At 40.1% G+C, this 20566-nt stretch overlaps 1 long non-coding RNA gene across 6 annotated transcripts in view; it reads right to left on the bottom strand.

Moving 5' to 3' along the window:
• Positions 1 to 20566, bottom strand: part of LOC102167681 (uncharacterized) — a 310638-nt gene that overhangs the window by 55677 nt on the left and 234395 nt on the right. For 3 of the 6 annotated variants that reach the window (XR_014831400.1, XR_014831399.1, XR_014831403.1), the window contains one exon: positions 17007 to 17207. The exons of the other annotated variants lie outside the window; for them this stretch is intronic. This is a non-coding gene — a long non-coding RNA (uncharacterized LOC102167681). The remainder of the gene's footprint in view (positions 1 to 17006; positions 17208 to 20566) is intronic. 6 annotated transcript variants of the gene reach the window in all.

Here is a 20566-nt window from a genome sequence, read left to right as displayed (position 1 = left end):
ACAACCACTATGGAAAACAGTATGGAGATACCTTAGAAATCTATACATAGAACTACCATATGACCCAGCAATCGCACTCCTGGGCACATGCCTGGACAAAACTTTCCTTGAAAAAGACACATGCACCTGTATGTTCATTGCAGCACTATTCACAATAGCCAAGACATGGAAACAATCTAAACGTCCATTGACAGATGAATGGATTAAGATGATATGGGACAGTTACACAATGGAATACTACTAAGCCATATAAAAGAACTGAATAATGCTGTTTGCAGCAACATGAGCGGAACTAGAGACTCTCATACTAAGTGAAGTACGTCAGAAAGAGAAAGACAAATACGATATGATAGCACATATCTGGAATCTAATATACAGAACAAATGAACCTTTCCACAGAAAAGAAACTCATAGATTTGGAAACAGACCTGTGGTTGCCAAGAGAGATGGGGAAGGAGTGAGATGGACTTGGAGTCTTGGGTTAATAGATACAAACTATTGCATTTGGAGTGGATAAGCAATGAGATCCTGCTGTAGAGTACAGGGAACTATATCCAGTAACTCGTGATGGAGCATGATGCAAGATAATGTGAGAAAAAGAATTTATGTTTGCATGTATGACTGGGTCACTTTGCTGTACAGTAGAAATTGACATAACACTATATATAAACTATAATGGAAAATTTTTGTTTAATTCTTTAAATCCAAAAATAAAAATAAAAATGAAGGAGAAATTAATGCTTATCAAACAAACAAAAACATAGTATTTAATGCCATTATATTATCCTGCAGAAAATGATTCCAAAAGGTCTTCAGCCAGAAGTAATATGGGATCAGACAAAAACTTGAGGCTACACAAAATGAAGAACTATGGTATTAGATATTGTATTTTACCTTTTCTAAAAGGTAACAGAGTATCTGAAGCAAAAAATACTCATTTGATTCTCAAAATTAATGCAATATTTTCTTGATAAAATTCAATATCCATCCATGATTAAAACTTCTCAGCAAATTAGCAATAGAGGGAAATTCTCTCAAGAAAAAGGGCATCTTCCAGAAAGGTATAGTTTACATTTTATATGAAGACTGAATACTTCTCCCTAGCATTGGGAACAAAGCAAGAATTTCTCTTCTTTCCATTGCTACTGATCATCATACCAGAAGTCCTAGCCCAGACAGTAAAGCAATAAAAAGAAATAAAAGGCATACAGATTGGAAAAGAAGAGATAAATTTCTCTATCACAGATGACATAATTGCCTGTACAGAATCTACAAACGAGGTCTTAGAACTGATAACCCAGTTCAGCAAGCCTGCAAGATACACGGCCAATATGCAAAATTTAATTGTATATTATATATAAGTAATAAAAATAGAATTTGAGGTTAAAAAATAACAACATCATTTGCAATAGCACTAAGTGCAGGATCCCAAAAACTACAAAACACCTATAAGAGAAATCAAAGAAACCTAGAGAATTAAGAGATAGACTATGTTCATGGATTGTCTCATGTCAGTTGTTAACATGTCAGTTCTTCACAAACTGATCTAGAGATTCAAAAAAATCACAGTAAAAATTTCAGGAGGATGTTTTAGTATTATTAAGTTGTTTGCAGTATTTATATGAAAGAAGAAAGCCAAAACAAATACGAAAAGGAACAAAGTTGTAGGACTCACACTAGCTGACCTCAAGGCTTACTATACAGCTATAGCAATGAAGATTTTGAGTTATTGGCAAAAGGATAAACACAGAGATCAATGGAAGAGATAAAGTTTCCAGAATTAGACTCATACATGTGTGACAACTGTTTTTTGACAAAAGTGCAAAGATGACTCAGGCGGAAATGGTAGTCTTTTCAATTAATGGTGCTGGATGTCCCTATGCAAAAAGATTTCACCTTGATTCAAACTTCACATCTATTACAAAATGTGACCCAAAGTGGATCACAAACTTAAAATGTTAATCTCTACAATTCAAGCTCCTAAAAATCAAGGGAGTCCAATCTATGTCTAATATACTTGGAGGTTGGATTATGCAAGATTTTAAGTTCACCATCTACTGTGGGATTCCTGACATCTCTGAGCCTCCTCTGACCACCTACTCATAGTGTGAAGTCCAAATGCAGACCCTGGCATACAGTAGGCCCCCAGCAAATGTGAGTCCCCACAACAGTATCTAACAGATTCTTTTCTATCATCCATCGTCTCCTCCAAGTCTGCGTGGCCCTATTTTGTTATCAAATTCTCATTCTACTCACTATCAAAAAAGGTAAATCAAAACAGATCTAAAAATGTTGCTTTTTCTCAGTTGCTTCTTGCTTCTGTCCAATTTTCCCTTCTTTGGGACCCCTTTGTGTCAGCCTCTGGCAGATCAGTTTTGTCATCACATCCTAATTTAGTATGATTTGCAGTTTCCATGAATACAAAGAGAGACTCACTCCCTCATCCAAATTAATGATGAAGGCATTAAATAAGACTATCCCTGACAGCATTTCTATACCTCCCTACAACCAGATACTCTGCAATTTATCAATAACCTTTCTTTGTGATCTTATAGCTAATTTTGCAAATAAAATTTCCTGAGACATATCAAATCTTTACCAACATAAGATATATTACATCTCTTACAGTTCCCTTTTATCTATTCATAACTCTGTCAAAAAAGGCTATTGTGCTGGCATGATTTGTTTCTTTGAAGCCTAAGCCACTTATTGTTCCTGATATCATCACTTTCCTGCTACTTAAACACACACATGCGTGTGCATACACACACACAGACACACACACACAGATACACAATTACTAAGGCTGGCAAGGATGTTTACAGGGCGGTAATTGCCAGTATCTTTCTTTTCTTCTTTCTGAGTTTGAAAAACAGGCTATGTTTCATATTCACATCAGCCCCTCTATCTTGTAATTTTTCTGATTCTACACCAAGTGCTCAGCCTGATTTTCTGTGATTACTATGTGAATCTTATCAGGAGGCCCGCCCTCTGAATCTTAAATTATCTCCTGAGTAATATAGGTCAGAGTCAAGGAGTCACTGCCTCCTCACACTGTCAGGGAAAAGCACTTTTCAGGCTCCAAAAAAGGAAGCACAAGAATCTTAGGCTCTGTCATTAATGGAAATATTTTTCAGGGAGTTCCTGTGGAGATATCCAGTTTTATAAAATGATAAGGACTACAGAAATCAGTTAAGAAGAGGAGTCCTGCCTCACTTACATTTGGCTTAGAAGAAATTAGAGATTTTGGCCTTCTTTACCTTTTTTTGTGTCTTACTTTTTTGGTGTCTTGTTTTTTAGAGAAAAGAAACTGATATTTATGGAAAGCCTATCAGAGGCTAGACATTCCCCTAGCTCTCATTTTGTCCACATACCAACTCTCAATATGTATTTTGTTATCCCCACTTTACAGATGGCATTGTAGAGACTGTGATAACATGGTTATGCCTGAAGCCACAAGGCAAAGATAGATTTGGAATGAATATGCAATCTGTGTAACTTCAAAGGCCTGTCATTCTACACCACCCACACTATCCTTTAATTTGCATAAAATCATTCCATGACTGTAGATAAATCTCTTAACTACTCTGAACCCAGTTTCATCACCTGTGAAAAGCAAAGGTTGGCATAGCTCAGCACTAGGATATCTGCTAGTTCTAACTCTCTGAGAGCCTTAAAGAATTTGAATGCCAGGCAAGAGAAGACCTGATTCTATTTCCTATAAGGAAATGTTAATTTTCAAAGATAGAAAGGATATGGAGAGAAAGCATTAAGAAGAGAGAGGTACTGGCATAAGTAAACATGAGTGAGGTTCATGCAGATTATGAAGACTAACAACTAGAGGCAATTTTGCAGTTTAAGAGTGCATGAGGAACTGAATTCCCATTAAAGTTGCCTTAGCTGCCCTGACGCAAAAGATGGGAAAGGCCTACATCTAGGACATGGAAGCAACCTAAATGTCTGTCAGCAGAGGAATAGATAAAGAAGATGTGGTATATATATACAATGGGATAGTACTCAGCCATAAAAAGAATGAAATAATGCCATTTGCAGCAACATGGATGGACCTAGAAACTATCATACTAAATGAAGTTAGACAGTGAAAGACAAACATCATATTATATCACCTATATGTGGAATCTAAAAAAAAAAAAAAAAAAAAAAAAGGAATACGAATGAACAGAAACACACTCACAGACTTTAAAAAAACATCTGGTTACCAAAGGGAACAGGTGTGGGGCAGGGGGATGGATGGACTTCGGGTTTGGGATTGGCATATGCACACCAAGGTATATGGAACAACTGGCCAAGAGGGACCTGCTGTATAGCGTGGAGAACTCGACCCAGTATTCTGTGATAATCTACAGGGGAGGGGAATCTGAGAGAAAATGGATATGGGTATGTATGTGACTGGGTCACTGTGTACAGCAGAAATTATCACAGCCTTGTAAATTAACTATACTTCAATAAAACTTTAAAAAAGAAAAGAAAAAAGAAGGTCTATGACTTCTGGACTGCTGATCCTAATCCTGAGTTGCCATACCTCACCAGGTAATCAAAAAGAATGTACTGAAGTCCAACCTTTTGAAGAGCATGATTCTGTTTACTGATATTTCTAGAAACCCTCATGACGAATCTAAATTGCTAGTGTGCTCTTCTCTTGTGTTTTACAACCCTTCCCCACCTTCTTATACATGGTAGACAAGATGACCTTTCCCATAATTTAATACTTGTCGATGGTAAGAAAAATGACCTAAAGTTGTGGCAGGTGCCACTACATATATGACCAACTAGGTTCTCAATGCTCCCCTCCCTCCCTTCTTCCCTGCTTCTTTTCTCCATGCCTGCCTTCTTTCTGTCTTTCTTTCCCTCCTCCCTTCCTACCTTTTCTCCTTCCTTCCTCTCTCTCCTTTCCTTTTCTCCTTCTTCCCTCCCTCTCTCTATCCCTTCCTTCCTTCCCTCCCTCCTTTTTTATGGAGCACTGTCTTACTTGAAGGAGTTTCTGTGTTCCAATCAGTAGCTTTTATAAACAGTATCATATTTTAAAGAATTCAGTGGGCACAACTTAACTGAAAAATTCTCTATATTTCCATAGAGTGAAGTCAGCCTAACTCTTTCACAATTCTCTGACGGATCAAGTACTTTAAGAAAATGTGCCTTTCTTGGCAGAATATACTGAAATCTTCTAGAGTAGACCCTTGTGCATTTCTGGATGTAGGTGAGGAATGGAGAAATGTGGGCTAGCTGGTTAAAATCAAAACCAAAACTAAAACCAAACAGAAACAAACAAACAAACAAAAACAACTCAAGACCAAAGTAGCCCTTCGATCATATTGAAAAAAAAAATGTATTTAAAAAATTGAGATTCATGTCATTTTCTGACTTGACTGAACTAGAATTCTCAGCAAGGGTTTGATTTCCAGCCCATTATCCAGACCAAAAAGGTCTGGATGAGCTTCTGTTAAGTATGCAATTCTAAGCTCTCTGCATTCTGCTCATCAGTGGTGAAGACATGTTACAGATGACAAGAGGAGAAGCTTTTGGGTCCTCTAATTTCCATTGTCTGAGCCATCAGCAAGCATTTCACAGTATTCTGGCACATAATGCCAGCATAGCACCTTTTTCCAGAACAACTACATTGCTACCTTTCTTTGGTTACTTCTCTGGGCAACATAGGGGATGGCAAATCTAGGATAACAAATATCACCTCGTAATATCATCAGGGATGCAGAGTGGTGGTGAAGTTATTAAGCCTCTTGGAGCCCTAGTTCTTCTATCTTTAAAATGCGGGTAATACCACCTACTTAAGTGAGGTTAAAAACAAAACAAAACAAAAACAAACCAATGAACAAAAAACAGGTGATACATACACCCAAACATGCATAGTGTCTTGCGAAATGCTTCGCTAGAAAGCATAATAAAGTGCCCCCGACATCTGATGGTGGTTGGTGTTGTTTAATGAATGCAACAAGCACATATTGGGGGCCTGATTCATGCCCATTCCTTGCCAGGCTCTGAGATGACAGACAGAGGGCTCCTGTCCAGGCAGAACCTGAAGAGACCCCTCCCCCAGCCTGTGCTCTTCACAGGCAAATGTGCCTAGAGCCCCTCTGCCTCCCTCAGTCTGCTTAGGCCTCCACTGTGTGTGCTGCCTTCTCACCCAGCTCACCAGGCCTGTCACTCATGCAATTTCAGGCATGAAAGAAACCTTCGCCAACGAAATGAAAGAGGAATTCTAACTTCTTTTTTTCCTCACTTTCTGAAACTAGATGGTCATGAGAACTTAGATGTATGCTTCCTCCCCTGCCCCTGGTGCCTCAAAAATGCATGTATTTATTAGTTCAGGCCTAAAGGTGATTTGTTCCTTATGAAGAGAATAGCCAGGGTGTCAGTGCTCAATCTGGACACATCTTAAAATTGTAGATATGATGTCCTTTTTATGAAATGATTTTAGGAAGCTGCAACAGTCTGGCATATGCAGGTGGTATAAGTGTGTGTATCATAAGTTATGCATGCTCTTTTAGAAAAATTATAAAACTGAGAAATACCAAAGGGAAGAAAAAGGTTAGTCACCCCAAATTCCACTATCCAGAGTCTATTTAATTGCTAATCTTCTAGACTCTTTTGGTTGTCCATATATGTGCATCTAAATTAGAAATGTTAGACATCCTGTAAAAAATAGGACTATATTTTACATAATGATTTCATTCTAACTCAATAATATTCTATCTCTTGGCATATCTATAAATATATTCATATCTCCATTCCAAATGACTATAAATACCATAATTTATTTAATCAATTTTCTATTATAAGACAGCTGACTGTAATTTTTTACTCATAAATGTGATCTGGATATCTCAGGCTTTACTAGTCAATGAGTACAAATGTACTGTCGGCAACATTCATTCCCCAAATTAAATAAATCTAGGGCCCCAACTCTCATAATTTTCAAAGTCTTCCTCCTTAAATATTTTCCAGAATCTGTGTCAGTGGGTCATTCCTGGTTATTGCTTGCCTCCATGGCCAGCAGACTCATCCCATGTTTGACGGTTCCACAGGGATGTGCTTTGGGCTGGAACATTGCTTGTGCTGTTGTACTAACTCATCACCATGTTCTAAGACTATTATTTCAAATGTTGGCACAACCAAAATATCATCAACACGTTTCAAAATTGACTTTTTTGATCTGAAACTAACATAACATTGTAAATCAAGTATCCTTCAATAAAAATTAATTAATTAAAAATTTAAAACTGACATCATTGCTCTACCACACCTGGAAGTGAGAAGAAAAGTACATATTTGCTATCCTCAGCAAGGGTCCTATAGCAAGGTTGCTCAAAGCCCAGCTGTCCAGTATGAGTGACACATTCTATGGTTCTTACACAGCCTCCCCTCTGAGTACCCACCCCACTCCTTGGTAGAGAGGATAATCAAGAGATGTAGTTTGCAAGGACTTTCCTGGTTTTAGCACTGGAAGTCTCATGTCCCAAGAAACTCCTCAGTCCCCTGAAAATCAGAATGGTAGTCACTAGCAGAGGGATTGGTTCAAGTGCTGGTATCAACCAACATGCTGTTTCCTTCCAAGATTAAACCTTGTGGTTAAGCCTGTCTTGCTTTTTCTCTTTTATGATAAAATTCATCCTAAGATTCCCCCCCATCCACCCATCTGGTTTCTGCTGGGGCCACATTCACCAGACACACCTATACATGTCTCAACATCAAAAAAGGCAATGTTTCAATTATTTTATCCCCCCAAAGCTTTTAAGCTCCTCACTTAGCCCTGTGTGGTGCAATATTGTGGACTACATCACAATATTAAAACAATGGATGCAAATGTATATATTATGGGAGAGTTGCTGCCTGACCCCACTCAGTAGAAATTCTGGAATCTCATCACTTTCGCATAAACAACACTCTGATGAACATCTTGTACTTAGAGTACTATGTATATGTCTGATTGTTTCTTGTAGATAAATTCCCCCCAATATAATTGCCTTTTGGTTTTGATATATATTGACAGAATGCACTCCAGAAAGTCTGTTCCAACTGACTTTTTTTTTTGGTTTATTTTTAAAACCATGCAAATTTATATTCAGGATGAAAAGAAGCTCTGACCTGTTTCTAGGATAGCAAGAATATCCTATGCCAGAAAGTCCTTCTCAGAGGGGATAGGAGAGGATATGGGAGCAGGGCTGGGGAAGAACAGCTCCAGAGTTGCCTGAAAGGACATGAAGCTTTCATAAGCCCCCTCCAAATCACATATTAAAAATACATAGGAATAAACCTCACTAAGGAGGTGAAAAACTTATATGCTGAGAACTATAAAACATTAACAAAGGAAATTGAAAATGGTTCAAAGAAATGGAAATATACCCCATACTTTTTTTTTTAATCCTATGTTCTTTGATTGGAAGAATTAATATTGCTAAAATGGCCATACTATCCAAAGCAAGCTAGAGATTTAATGCAATCCCACAGAACCAGAACAGAAAATCCAAAAATGCATATGGCACCATAAAAGATCCAGAATTGCCAAAGCGATCCTGAGGAAAAAGAACAAAGCAGCAGACATAACCTCCAAGACTTCAGACAATACTACAAAGTTATGGTGATCAAAACAGTGTGGTATTGGCACAAAACAGACATATGAATTAATGGAAAAGAATAGAGAGCCCAGAAATAAACCTACATACTTAAGGTCAACTAAACTTCAACAAAGGAAACAAAAATATATGATGGGGAAAACATAATATCTCCAGCAAGTGGTGTTGGGAAAGTTGGACAACCACAGGTAAATCAATGAATTTAGGATACACCTTCATACCATACACAAAAATAAACTCAAAATGGCTTAAAGACTTAAATATAAAATGTGATATAAAACTCCTGGAAGAAAACATAGGCAAAACATTCTCTGACATAAATCATACCAATAATTTCATAGGTCAGTCTCCCAAAGCAATTGAAATAAAAGCAATGGAGTTCCCATCATGGCTCAGTGGTTAATGAATCCAAGGAACCATGAGCTTGCAGGTTCAATCCCTGGCCTCACTCAGTGGGTTAAGGATCCGGCATTGCTGTGAGCTGTGGTGTAGGTCACAGATGTGGCTCAGATCCTACATTGCTGTGGCTCTGGCATAGGCCAGTGGCTACACCTCCAATTACACCTCTAGCCTGGAAACCTCCATGTGCTACAGGTGTGGCCCTGTAAAAAAGACAAAAAATAAAATAAAATAAAAGCAAAAATAAACAGATGGGACCTAATCAAAGTTATAAAATTTTCATAGAAAAGGACACCACAAACAAAACAAAAAGACAACCTACAAAATGGGAGAAAACACTTGCAAATGATGTGACTGACAAGGACAATTTCCAAAATATTCAAACAGCACATACAACTCCATAACAAACAAAAAACCCAATTGAAAAATGGGCAGAATACCTAAATAGACATTTCTCCAAAGAAGACATACACATGGCCAATAGACACATGATAAGATGCTCATCATTGCTAATTATTAAAGAAATGCAAATTAAAACTACAATAAGGTATCACTTCACACTGGTCAGAATGACTGTCATAAACTGTTGATGGGAGGGAAGAATTGGGAAGGTGGGAATAATATATACATACTATTGTATAAAGCAGATGATTAATGAGAACCTACTGTAAAGAACAGGAAAATCTAATCAATAGTTTGTAATAACCTATATGGGAAAAAGTATGGATATATTTATATGTATGATTGATTTACTTGGCTGTACAACTGAAACTAATACAATGTTAAGTCAACTATACTCCAATAAAATCAAATTAAAAAGTCTATAAATAATAAATGCTGCAGGGGGTGTGGGGAAAAGGGAGCCCTCCTACACTGTTGATGAGAATGTAAATTGGTGTAGCCACTATGGAAACATATGGAGTTTCCTCAAAAAAACAACAACAGAGTTGCCATATGATCCAAAGCAATCCCACTCCTGGGCATATATCCAGACAAAACTATAATTCAAAAAGATACATGCTTTCCTATGTTCATAGCAACACTATTTACAATTGCCAAGACATGGAAACATCCTAACTCTCCATCAACAGATGAATGGATAAAGATGTTGCATACATACAGACACACACACATATAGACATACACACAATGGAATATTACACAGCCACAAAAAAGAATGAAATAATGCCATTTGCAGCAACATTGACGAACCTAGATATTATCATACTAAGCGAAGTAACTCAAGGAGAGAAAGACAAATACCATACAATATCATGAATATGGAGAATCTAAAATATGACACAAATGTATCTATAAAACAGAAAGAGACTCACAGATATAGAGAACAGACTTGTGGTTGCCAAGGGTGAGGAAGGGGTAGGGGAGGGATGGGTTGAGAGTTTGATATTAGCAAATGCAAACAATTACACATAGGATAAACAACAAGGTCCTACTGCATAACACAGGGAACTATATTCAATATCCTGTGATAAACCACAATGGAAAAGAATATGAAAAATAATATATATATATATTATATATTTAGTTATATGTATATAGCTGAATCACTTTGCTTATAGCAGAAATGAATACACTGTAAAACAACTATACTTCAAATTAAAAAAATATTAAAAAGAACAATTTACAGAATGGGAGAAGATATTTGCAAGTCATATATCTGATTAGAGTATAGTATCCAGAATGTACAAATACTACTTCCAGCTCAACAACAAAATAAGAAGCAACCTGATTTAAAAAATGGGCAAGGACTTGGATAAATATTTCTCTATAGAAGATATACAAATTGCCAACAAACACATGAACATATACTGAGCATTATTAATCATTAGGAAAATGGGAATCAAGACCATAATGAGATCCCACTTTATACCCACTAGGATGGCTAGAATCAAAAAACATTAAGTGTTGGCAAGGCCATGCAGCAACTGAAACACTTGTGCATTGCTAGGGGAATGTAAAATAATGCAGCCACTGTGGAAAACAGTTTGGTGGTTCCTTAAAGTTAAACAAAGAATTACCATATGACTCAGCAATTCCACTCTTAGTTATAAACCCAAAAGAAATGAAAACAGATACTCAACAAATACTTTTGTACAAGAATTTTCACAATAGCACCATTCACAGTAGTCAAAAGGTGGCAAAAGCCCAAATGGCCATCAAAGAAACAGGTAATGTACCTATGTAATGGAATATGTTTCAGCCATAAAAGGAAAGAAGTATTGATTAATGTTACTGCGTGGGTGAGTCTCAAAAACATAATGCCAAGTGAAAGGAAAGAGACAGAAAAGGTCATGTACTCTATGATTCTTTACATGTAATATCCAGAATGTACAAAGCTAGAGAGATAGAAAGTAGATTAGTGTTTGGTAAGGGGAGAATGAGGAGTAGCTACCTAAAAGGTATGGGATCTTCTTTGGGTGTGATGAAAATGTTTTGGAACTAGATAGAAGTGGTGGTTATATGACTTTGTGAATGCATTTTCTTTTTCTTTTTAAGGCCACCACTGAGGCATATGGAAGTTCCTGGACTAGGGGTCTAATTGGAGCTGCAGCTGCCAGCCTATGCTACAGGCACAGCAACACTGAGCTGTAACTGTGACCTACACCATAGCTTGCAGCAATGTCTGATCCTTAACTCACTGAGGGAGGCCATGGATGGAACTCATGGATACTAGCTGGTTCTTAACCTGCTGAGCCATAATGGGAACTCCACTTTGAGGATGTATTAAATGCCCCTGAACTCTAAAATAAATTTTAAAAACATAATAAGCACCTTCCACTCAGTGCTTTGTGGTTATTGTGCAGCACTCTCTTCTAAAGTCCCTCTAGCACAGGGACTTTTTTCTTACACTCAGGTGCAAATTCCTGCAGGCTTTCCAGGCACACCCCAGCCAAGGAATCTGCACTTTAGAAAGAAAATAGAGGCTGGGAAAATTCCACTCTGACTTGCCCTCTTTTCTTGTATGATTCCCATAGAATATATGGCTGCTGCCCCCCTGGAAATAAAAATAATGAGAAACCCAAACTTGGGTCACCATCAGCAAAATGAAGCACTTGTCTCATTAGTTGGAGAGCAGTCCAAGGTGGGGTAGGGAATTCTGCCTTGGCTAAAGTTCTAGAAACAGTGTGGGACAGAACTCTGTATCTCATTCAACCCCTGGTCACCAGGCCTCCAGGCTGCCTGGGCCCAGCCCCCTAATGAAGGGTTGGCTTGGGAACTCCCAGAATATGGTAGGCAAGGTGAAACCTGGGGGCATGGAGCATATCAAATGATTTTACCCTGTAAGGTGTACACTGGGATGAAAAACACAGGAGATGTGTGCCAACCCTGGGCATGTCCACTTCTATTCTGTTCCATAGCCAAGTAAAGAAAATGTAAAGCATTCTAAACAGAGTATAATGCTTGCATGAACAATGTGCAATTCTCCTTGTGCAAAAGTTACTGGCAATGATCTACTCTTCACTGGGCAGTATGGAAAGCAAGCTAATATTACCATTAGATCTGATTTAAGTGTTGAGTGCACTAACTATACACATATTTACATCATTAACCACCCAAACTAACACAAATAAAAGAGCCAATTCTCTTGGCACTCTGGCAGAGTCTAGAGCAGGCAGATGGTCCTGATCTTAGTCCTAACAGACCAAGAGTTTCCAACCAGTAATGGGCTTCCAGGATGTCCCCACTTTGCCCTGAGCTGCCTGGACTTGAATGAAAAACAAGGAACAAAAAAATTACTGCACTGTAAGTCATGCTGAGACAATGTTTTTATTTGGGTGCTTAACTCTCCTATGTCCCCTAGGGGGAAAAATTCCAGCAGAACAGAGAGGAAACTTGGTTTCTAGCCCCAGTATGTCAATTGTCTGGTTGTGTAACCATGAGCAAGTTGCTTCTCCTTTCTTAGCTTCAGTTTTCTGGCCTTTAAAAATTAGGAGTCTGAACTAAATTATCTCCCAAAAGCTTTTCATCTCTAATACTATCAGCAGGAGTTCCCGATGTGCTCCAATGGAAATGAATCTGATCAGCATCCATGAGGACATGGGTTTGATCCTGGCCTCGCTCAGTGGGTTAAGGATCTGGCATTGCTATAAGCCGTGGTGTAGGTAGCAGACTTGGCTTGGATCTGGGGTCGCTGTGGCTGTGGCGCAGGCCGGCAGCTACAGCTCTGATTCGACTCCTAGCCTGGGTACCTCCATATGCTGAGGGTGCAGCCCTAAAAAAAAAAGAAAAGAAAAGACAAAACAAAACAAAACACTATCAGTATAACAGCCTTCCTCAAATCCATAACCTGTATCTCTTTTGAGTTTCGGAAAAGTTCAGTTTAAAACCATTAAGTGAATTTCTGCAGCCACTATCTGGAAAGCACTATGTTGAAATTCAGATTCACCCCTTTGCCCTCCATTGTTTTACCATTGTTGCCCTGGGTGGCCTTGGGCAAAGGCAATTTTCCAAGACTGCTGAGCATGCACAAAACCACTTTTGGTTGTAGTAATGGCCAGAGGAAGTGCAGTGCAGTCTTGCTCTTTTTGAGCCATCCATGAGCTTTGGGTTTCCTTGGCTTCTCGGAAGGCAAGTTAGATGCGCTATATTCCTTTGATATCGTATGCTTTTCTCACGTAGTTGTTATACTCTCATCTGATCCCAGATTCTAGATAGGCTGATCCTTAGCCAAGTTCCTGCTAAATGAACATCTGAATTGAAAACACTGTTGGCACCCAATCTATCTGTTTATCTATTAGGAATGTGTGATTGGGGAAGGAATAGGTAAGAAGAAACAGAGAAGATGAAGGTCCTGCTAACAGGGTGTTTCAGCTATAGTGGGACTTGGGTGAACTCCTGGTTGCTTCTTGGAAAGGTCCTTTGGTCCCATGGCTGTCTCCTCCTCTACCTCCTCAAGTGTCTCTTGAAGACCCACTGTAAAAATCAGTCTTGATCACTCTGTCTCCCTCCACGTGTACTCTCTGGGGGGACTGGGCTGCTCAAGCAGCTTGCATTCATGCTTCTTCATGGAAAACTCCCTGCTCTACTTGAAGCCCCACCTCTTCTGTCCTTCCCAGGCTTGTCTTTCTTGTTGTTAAGTTGGAAGACTGCATGGCCAAGGGATGAGCTCATAATAGAGCACACTTAGTGGGCAAGTAACTTCAACCCTTTAGGCATCAGATTGCTCACCTGCAACACCAGTGGCAACACCAGTGCCTATCTCATGGAATTGTTGTGAACTTTAAATGCTATGATGTGCATATAATCAATGCCTGGCACAGAATAAAAGCTGAGTAAGGTAGTTATCTAGAAAGCTTAATAAATTCAGTTGATTTTGGTTGGTAGCATAGCATGTGGTAGGGAGTTTCATTTTTAACCTATCTTCCAGGTTTCAGATTTCATTGTAACACAGAGGTAATTTCAGTGAAAGCAACAGGATGAGAGTGTACGAAGCCTTTGCTATGGCCTCTACCAACCATGGGATTTAACAACATTAAGAGGACTCTTTAGGCAGTTTAAGACTACATATTTACAGATGGGATTTTAAGGGTGAAAGCCCATTTGTAACCCTAAGGTGTTTAAACGACCCTGCAATTTCATCTCAGATTCCCCCAGCACTATTTTAACTCCTCCAGCCTCCTGTCTGCCAATCCATGCCCTACTTCCAGGACCACCTGTCAGTCGCTGTAATGGCCGGGGCTTTGTGAGGCTCTGGGCTGTAACCTGATTTCCACAACTGTTGACAGGATGCTGCAGCTTCCACAAAATGTGTACATTTTACAGTGGTTGCACAGTGGCTGGGGTTCAACAGCATGCCTCTGAAAAGTTCCCATTCACTCACTTACCAAAACATGCTGAGTTCTCGCTAAGGGCCAGGCCCCCTGCTAACTATGAAGTGGGAAGAGAAAGGGAGTAAACTAAGGCATCTGTCTTCAGAGGCTCACAGATCAGCAGCAGGTATAGACAGACAAAGACATATCATAACACGACATCATGGTACAAGCACAGGAATGGACACACACCTGAGACAAAGTAATTAACCGTCCAAGATGGAGGGAGAAGGAAGGGATGACTTCTCATGTCTGAGTGAGCTCTAAACATTTCTCTTGGCTGTCCTACCAAATCCATTCCCAGGTCCCATGCCATTGCCAAATAAATTCGTGGTTTCTCATTCATTTCTCTTTATACCCGTGTCTCCCACCCCCAACATACACCCAGAGGCACACTAAGTGCAACATTAAATCCTGCCATTTCTTCTTCTGGCTGCTTCCCCTTCCCACACCTTTGGTCCAAGTCATAATCCCTGCACACCTGGACTCCTGCCTCCCAATAAGCTCACCTTCCTCCAGCCTGTGTGGGTCCCCTCACGTCTATTGGACACACATCATCAAGAATCTTTTTCCTCCAGTGTCACTTAGATCACATTGGTCTCCTCTTTGCACATCCACAAAGGCTCCCAGCTGCCTCCCAAATCATAATGAAACTCTTTCAGTCTCAGACTTCAAGGCTATTATCAATCAGCCCTACTCTACCTAACTGCCTCCACTACTGCTAAGCTCAGGTTGGCGGGTGTCACTCCAGCCAGGCAAAGCTCTTCCACCTGCTTCTTTCTACCCTAGGTGTGAGGCACCCTGAGATCACTCTGTGTGTACACACTTGCAGGTTTGTGTGTATGTGTACTGGGAGGTCAGGGGTGGGTTTGCAGGGGAGGGAGAGAGAGGCAAGTCACCATCCCCTTCATTTTATATTCTGGAGAAAAGCTCTAAAACATGAGCACCAAGGGTAGAGATGAAGGAAATACCCAGGAGAAAGCTGCATGGACTGCTGCCAACTGAGGAGAGAGTACTGGCAGTGCTCTGGTGGCAGTGGGCAGCTGCAAGGGCAGGAGAGCCCACACCAGGTGCCTTTCGGATAGCAGCTCACTGCCTCCTTGTCTTCCTTCTGTGTTGTCCTGCCTTTCCTTGCCCTTTCCCAGGCCGATCTCTCAAGCCCCTTTGACATGTAAGTTGAATCAGGTCATTCCTATCCTTCAGACCTTTCACAGCTGCTTTGTAGAGTGGAGTCTAGCTCTAACCTCTTACTCAGATGCCTGTGATCTGACTCTGCCTCCTTTTCCAGGTCATGTTATACCACTTTCCTCTTTGCTTGCTATGCTCTAGACCCATTGGTTGTTCTTCCAGTCTTGGGACTATTCCAGGTTTCTGCACCACAGGGCCTTTGCATATGCTGTTCCCTCTTCCTGACATCTTCTTGATCATATTCCTCACCGTATCATTCCTTTCTCCCCTCCCTGACCACCTTCATTATAATTCTCTGTGACAACAATGCTCTGTCTGTTCCTTTTATAGTACTGGTTACAGTGGGTAAATTACATGTAGCAGTTTGTTTTCTTGTTGACTGGCCACCTCCACCAGTAGGCTGTAAGCTCCCTGAGGGAGGAAACTATTTGTCTTGTCCACTGAAGTGCTCCTACAAAATGCCTGGCACAGAGTAGGAGCTAAGACCTTGCTCAGCCAACACCATCTGGATTTCTCCAAAGCACAGATACCCTGAGATCAGCCCTACTTCTGGCTAAACCAAAGCATTCTGGTCTTCTAGAAAGCTTCTTCCTAAAATGCCGTGCACCTAATCAGCCAGCCTACTCTTATCTTGCCTTTCAAAATCTGTTCAAGAATTTCCTACTTCCATGACACTTTTCCAAACTAACTCTTCCTGAGTCTGGTCCAGGACGTTCAAACTGAAATGGCTCCAGGGACCAGGCAAGTAATTGAGAAGGACAGGCCAGGTGTCGGGAGTAGGGAGCAGTGGGAACCATGGTTATCTGTCCCACACAAAACTCATGTCCCACAAAAAGCGGGACAGTCCCTGCTCAGCTCCAATGGGTGTTAACATGCAAGAAAAACAAGTCTTGTATCCCAGTATCATTAGATTTTCCAATTGTTCAAAAAAGCTAAAAAAAAAATCCTGAATTTCCATATGCAACATCCAGATTTTTACCATGGTGAAGGCATATTTCTGCAACTTCTATCAGCCTGATGGTCAGGTTCTGCTCTGTTCTTTCAAGGACGGTGCTTGGCACTTGCGTTCATATGTGATGAGCACGCTTCACTTCCACTCCTGAGTCCTGTGCTGTGTCTGTTAGCCAGCGCCAGACTTCTCCAGGGGGCAGAAATTATGCCGTTGCCTCCTTTGCAGTCCCTGCAAAACATCAGTGAGCACCAAACACAATTCTCCCTGTCAATGCCAGCAACTAACAAAGCATTTCTTAGGAAGGCAGTGACTGCCTTTGCTGTTTTGGGAACAGAAGCCTTCCCAGTTACACACAGAAGCACCACACTTCACACAGGCTCATATATTTTGTTCTTTAGGCCTTCATCCTTCAATCAATGTGAGAGTTACGGACCCTCTCCACTTCATCCATTCTCCTGCCTTAATGTCTTGTTGAAAAGTATACCAGCCTTTGTTCTAAATTCCAATCTCCTTTGTGCTATGATGATAATGTTAACTTTGTGTATAAGTCAGCAAACCAGAGTACTGCCTGATTCATCCAGCATCTTCGGGAAATGAGGTGTTCCACATAATTAAACTGTCCAGATAACTAGAGCTAACCAACATTTTAAAGATCAACGTTTAAAAAAGAGTAAATGGAAGCATCCCAAAATGTATTATATACCCTTTTGCCTTCTTTATTTTTAAATTATTTTATATCACTTTTTTTTTCCAGAATAGAAACAAAAGAGTAGAGCGTGCTAATAAAGTCTTCCTCCCGCCCCTGTGCCCCAGCCTCCCACTTCTCCATCCCTGACAGATACTTCATTGCCACCATTACCAGGTTAGGGGTTATCTCCCTCTGCACAGAGTCTATATGTATACAAGCTTTGTATACAAGCCTTTTTTTTTTTTTTTTCCCACAAAAAGTGGCATGCTCAGACACCATACTGCACCTTGTTTTTAAAAATCTTCTCGAGTCCCCGTCGTGGCGCAGTGGTTAACGAATCCGACTAGGAACGATGAGGTTGAGGGTTCGATCCCTGGCCTCGCTTAGCGGGTTAAGGATCCGGCGTTGCCGTGAGCTGTGGTGTAGGTGGCAGACGCGGCTCGGATCCTGCATTGCTGTGGCTGTGTTGTAGGCTGGTGACTACAGCTCCGATTCGACCCCTAGCCTGGGAACCTCCATATGCCGTGGGAAGCGGCCCTAGAAAAGGCAAAAAAGACAAAAAAAAAAAAAAAAAAAAAAAAAACAAAAAAAACTTCTATCTTGGTGATCACTCTTCATTAATACATAAAGAGTTCCTCATTCTATACAATGGCAGCTCCCTGTTCCATTGTATGGATGTAGCATTATTTATTTAAGCAGTTCCCTACAGACAGGCATCTCTTTGTTCCAACTTTTTGCTATTATAAAAAATGCTGCAATCATAATCTACTTATATACTTCATTTTGTACATGTCTGAGTATATCTGTGGGTGAAATTCCCAGAAAATAACCATTGGGTCTAAGAAAGGATACGTGCATTTGTAATTTTGATAACTACTGTTACATCACTCTTCACAGATTCTGCATCAGTTTTTTTCTCTCACCATCATTGTATGCGTGGATTTGTTTCCCCATACCTTCATTAGCACGATGTGTGACCAAACTTTTCTTCTGAAGTTTTGTCAATTGGTTAATAAAGAATACAAACTCATTTACTTTTTTAAAAAAAGTATTTACACAATGTGACTTTTTATAAAAAAAGTGTCCTTCTTTTGTCTCTTCTAACATGGTTTGGCTTGAATGTCTGTTCAGATGCTTTTGGTTTTTTTCTTCTTACAGCTGTACCTGTGGCATATGGAAGTTCCCAGGCTAGGAGTCAAATCGGAGCTTGCAGCAACACCAGATCTGAGCTGCATCTGTAACCTCCATCACAGCTTGTGGCAATGCCGGATCCTTAACCCACTGAGCAAGGTCAGGGATCAAACCTGCATCTTCATGGACGCTATGTCAGGTTCTTAACCCACTGAGCCACAAGAGGAACTCCTGTTCAGATCTTCTGCCTACTTTAATTAGGCTGTTGTCTTTTTTTGTGAGGGAGGGGGCCTCACCTGTGGCATATGGAAGTTCCAGGGCCAGGGATGGAACCCGAGACACAGCAAACCAGAGCCACTGTAGTGACAACACCGGATCCTCAACCCACTGCACCACAAGGGAATTCCAAGCTATTCTTTTTGTTAGTTGTTAAGTTTTAAGAGGTGTTTTTTTTTTTTTTTTTTTTAACATTGTGGATACAAGTCCTTTATCTGATATTTGTTTTGCAAATATTTTCTCTGAGTCAGTGGCTTGTCTTTTACTCATTTACTTTTAATTTGAAGCTTTCTTACTCTGAATGAGGTTGAGTATCTTTTCATATTTCAAGGACAATTTGTATTTCTCTTTCTGTGAACTGTGTAGACATATCTTTTGGCCCTGTCATGTTAATGACTTAATAGACCTCAGGAAATTTAACCACTATTTGAGAACTGAATCATTAATATCAACACTGATTGTTACACTATATTGTGATTTTCTAAACTGCTTTGCTTTCTTGAGCTCTTGTATTTGTTTCTTGTTTTGTTTTTATAGTTTTTTCTTTTCTCCCTAGGTTTTAGGATGTATGTCATCACTTTTGCTTTGCTCAAATGTCTGTCTTTTAAAACTCCTGCCCCATCTTGTAATTTACTGCCTCTGATAATAGGAGTTTCTGATACCAAGACAATAGAATCTGTTGTAATAACCTAGGAAGCCTGATTCTTCCTGTGGCATATGGAAGTTCCCAGGCTAGGAGTGGAATCAGAACTGTAACTACTAACCTACACCATAGCTCATAGCATGCCAGATCCTTAGCCCACTTAGTGAGGCTAGGGATCAAACCCTTGTCCTCAGAGTTCCTGTCATGGCTCAGTGGTTAATGAATCCGACTAAGAATGATGAGGTTGCAGGTTTGATCCCTGGTCTTGCTCAGTGGGTTGGGGATCTGGTGTTGCCATGAGCTGTGGTGTAGGGCGCAGATGCGACTCAGATCCCACGTTGCTGTGGCTGTGGTGTAAGCTAGCAGCTAAAGCTCTGATTCAACTCCTAGCCTGGGAACCTCCATATGCTGCGGGAACGGCCCAAGAAATGGCAAAAAGACAAAAAAAAAAAAAAAAAAAAAAAAAAGCCCAAAAAACCCTTGTCCTCATGGACACTAGGGTTCGTTAACTGTTGCGCCATGACAGGAATTCCAGAGGCCTGATTCTTGAGTTCATGAACCACAGCAAATGTGCTTTACATCTATTTTGGCTGTTCAGATGTCTTTATCATTTCCTGGTTCCTGGCCTTCTTTGGAATATTCAGAATCATCTAGCAAATGAATTCCTAGTTCTAGCATTCTCTGCTGGAACACTTGATGGTAACCACAGGTTAGAACCCTTAGTAATGAGCGAAAGTCCATGTGCCCATATGTTACTATACACAGAAATATGACTGCCTTGAACAGAGGAAAACATATTCTTTCACTCTCTAAAGCAGCAATGTGAACCTACACTGCTGGGAAACTAAA

Source organism: Sus scrofa, chromosome 16 (assembly GCF_054392235.1).
Source record: "Sus scrofa isolate SSC_HxYL_T2T_F1_AM1 chromosome 16, Sscrofa_HxYL_maternal_Yorkshire_Landrace_v2.0, whole genome shotgun sequence".
Classification (NCBI taxonomy): Eukaryota; Metazoa; Chordata; class Mammalia; order Artiodactyla; family Suidae; genus Sus; species Sus scrofa.
The sequence above is the reverse complement of the archived record's forward strand: the minus strand, read 5'-3'. Positions and strand labels throughout refer to the sequence as shown.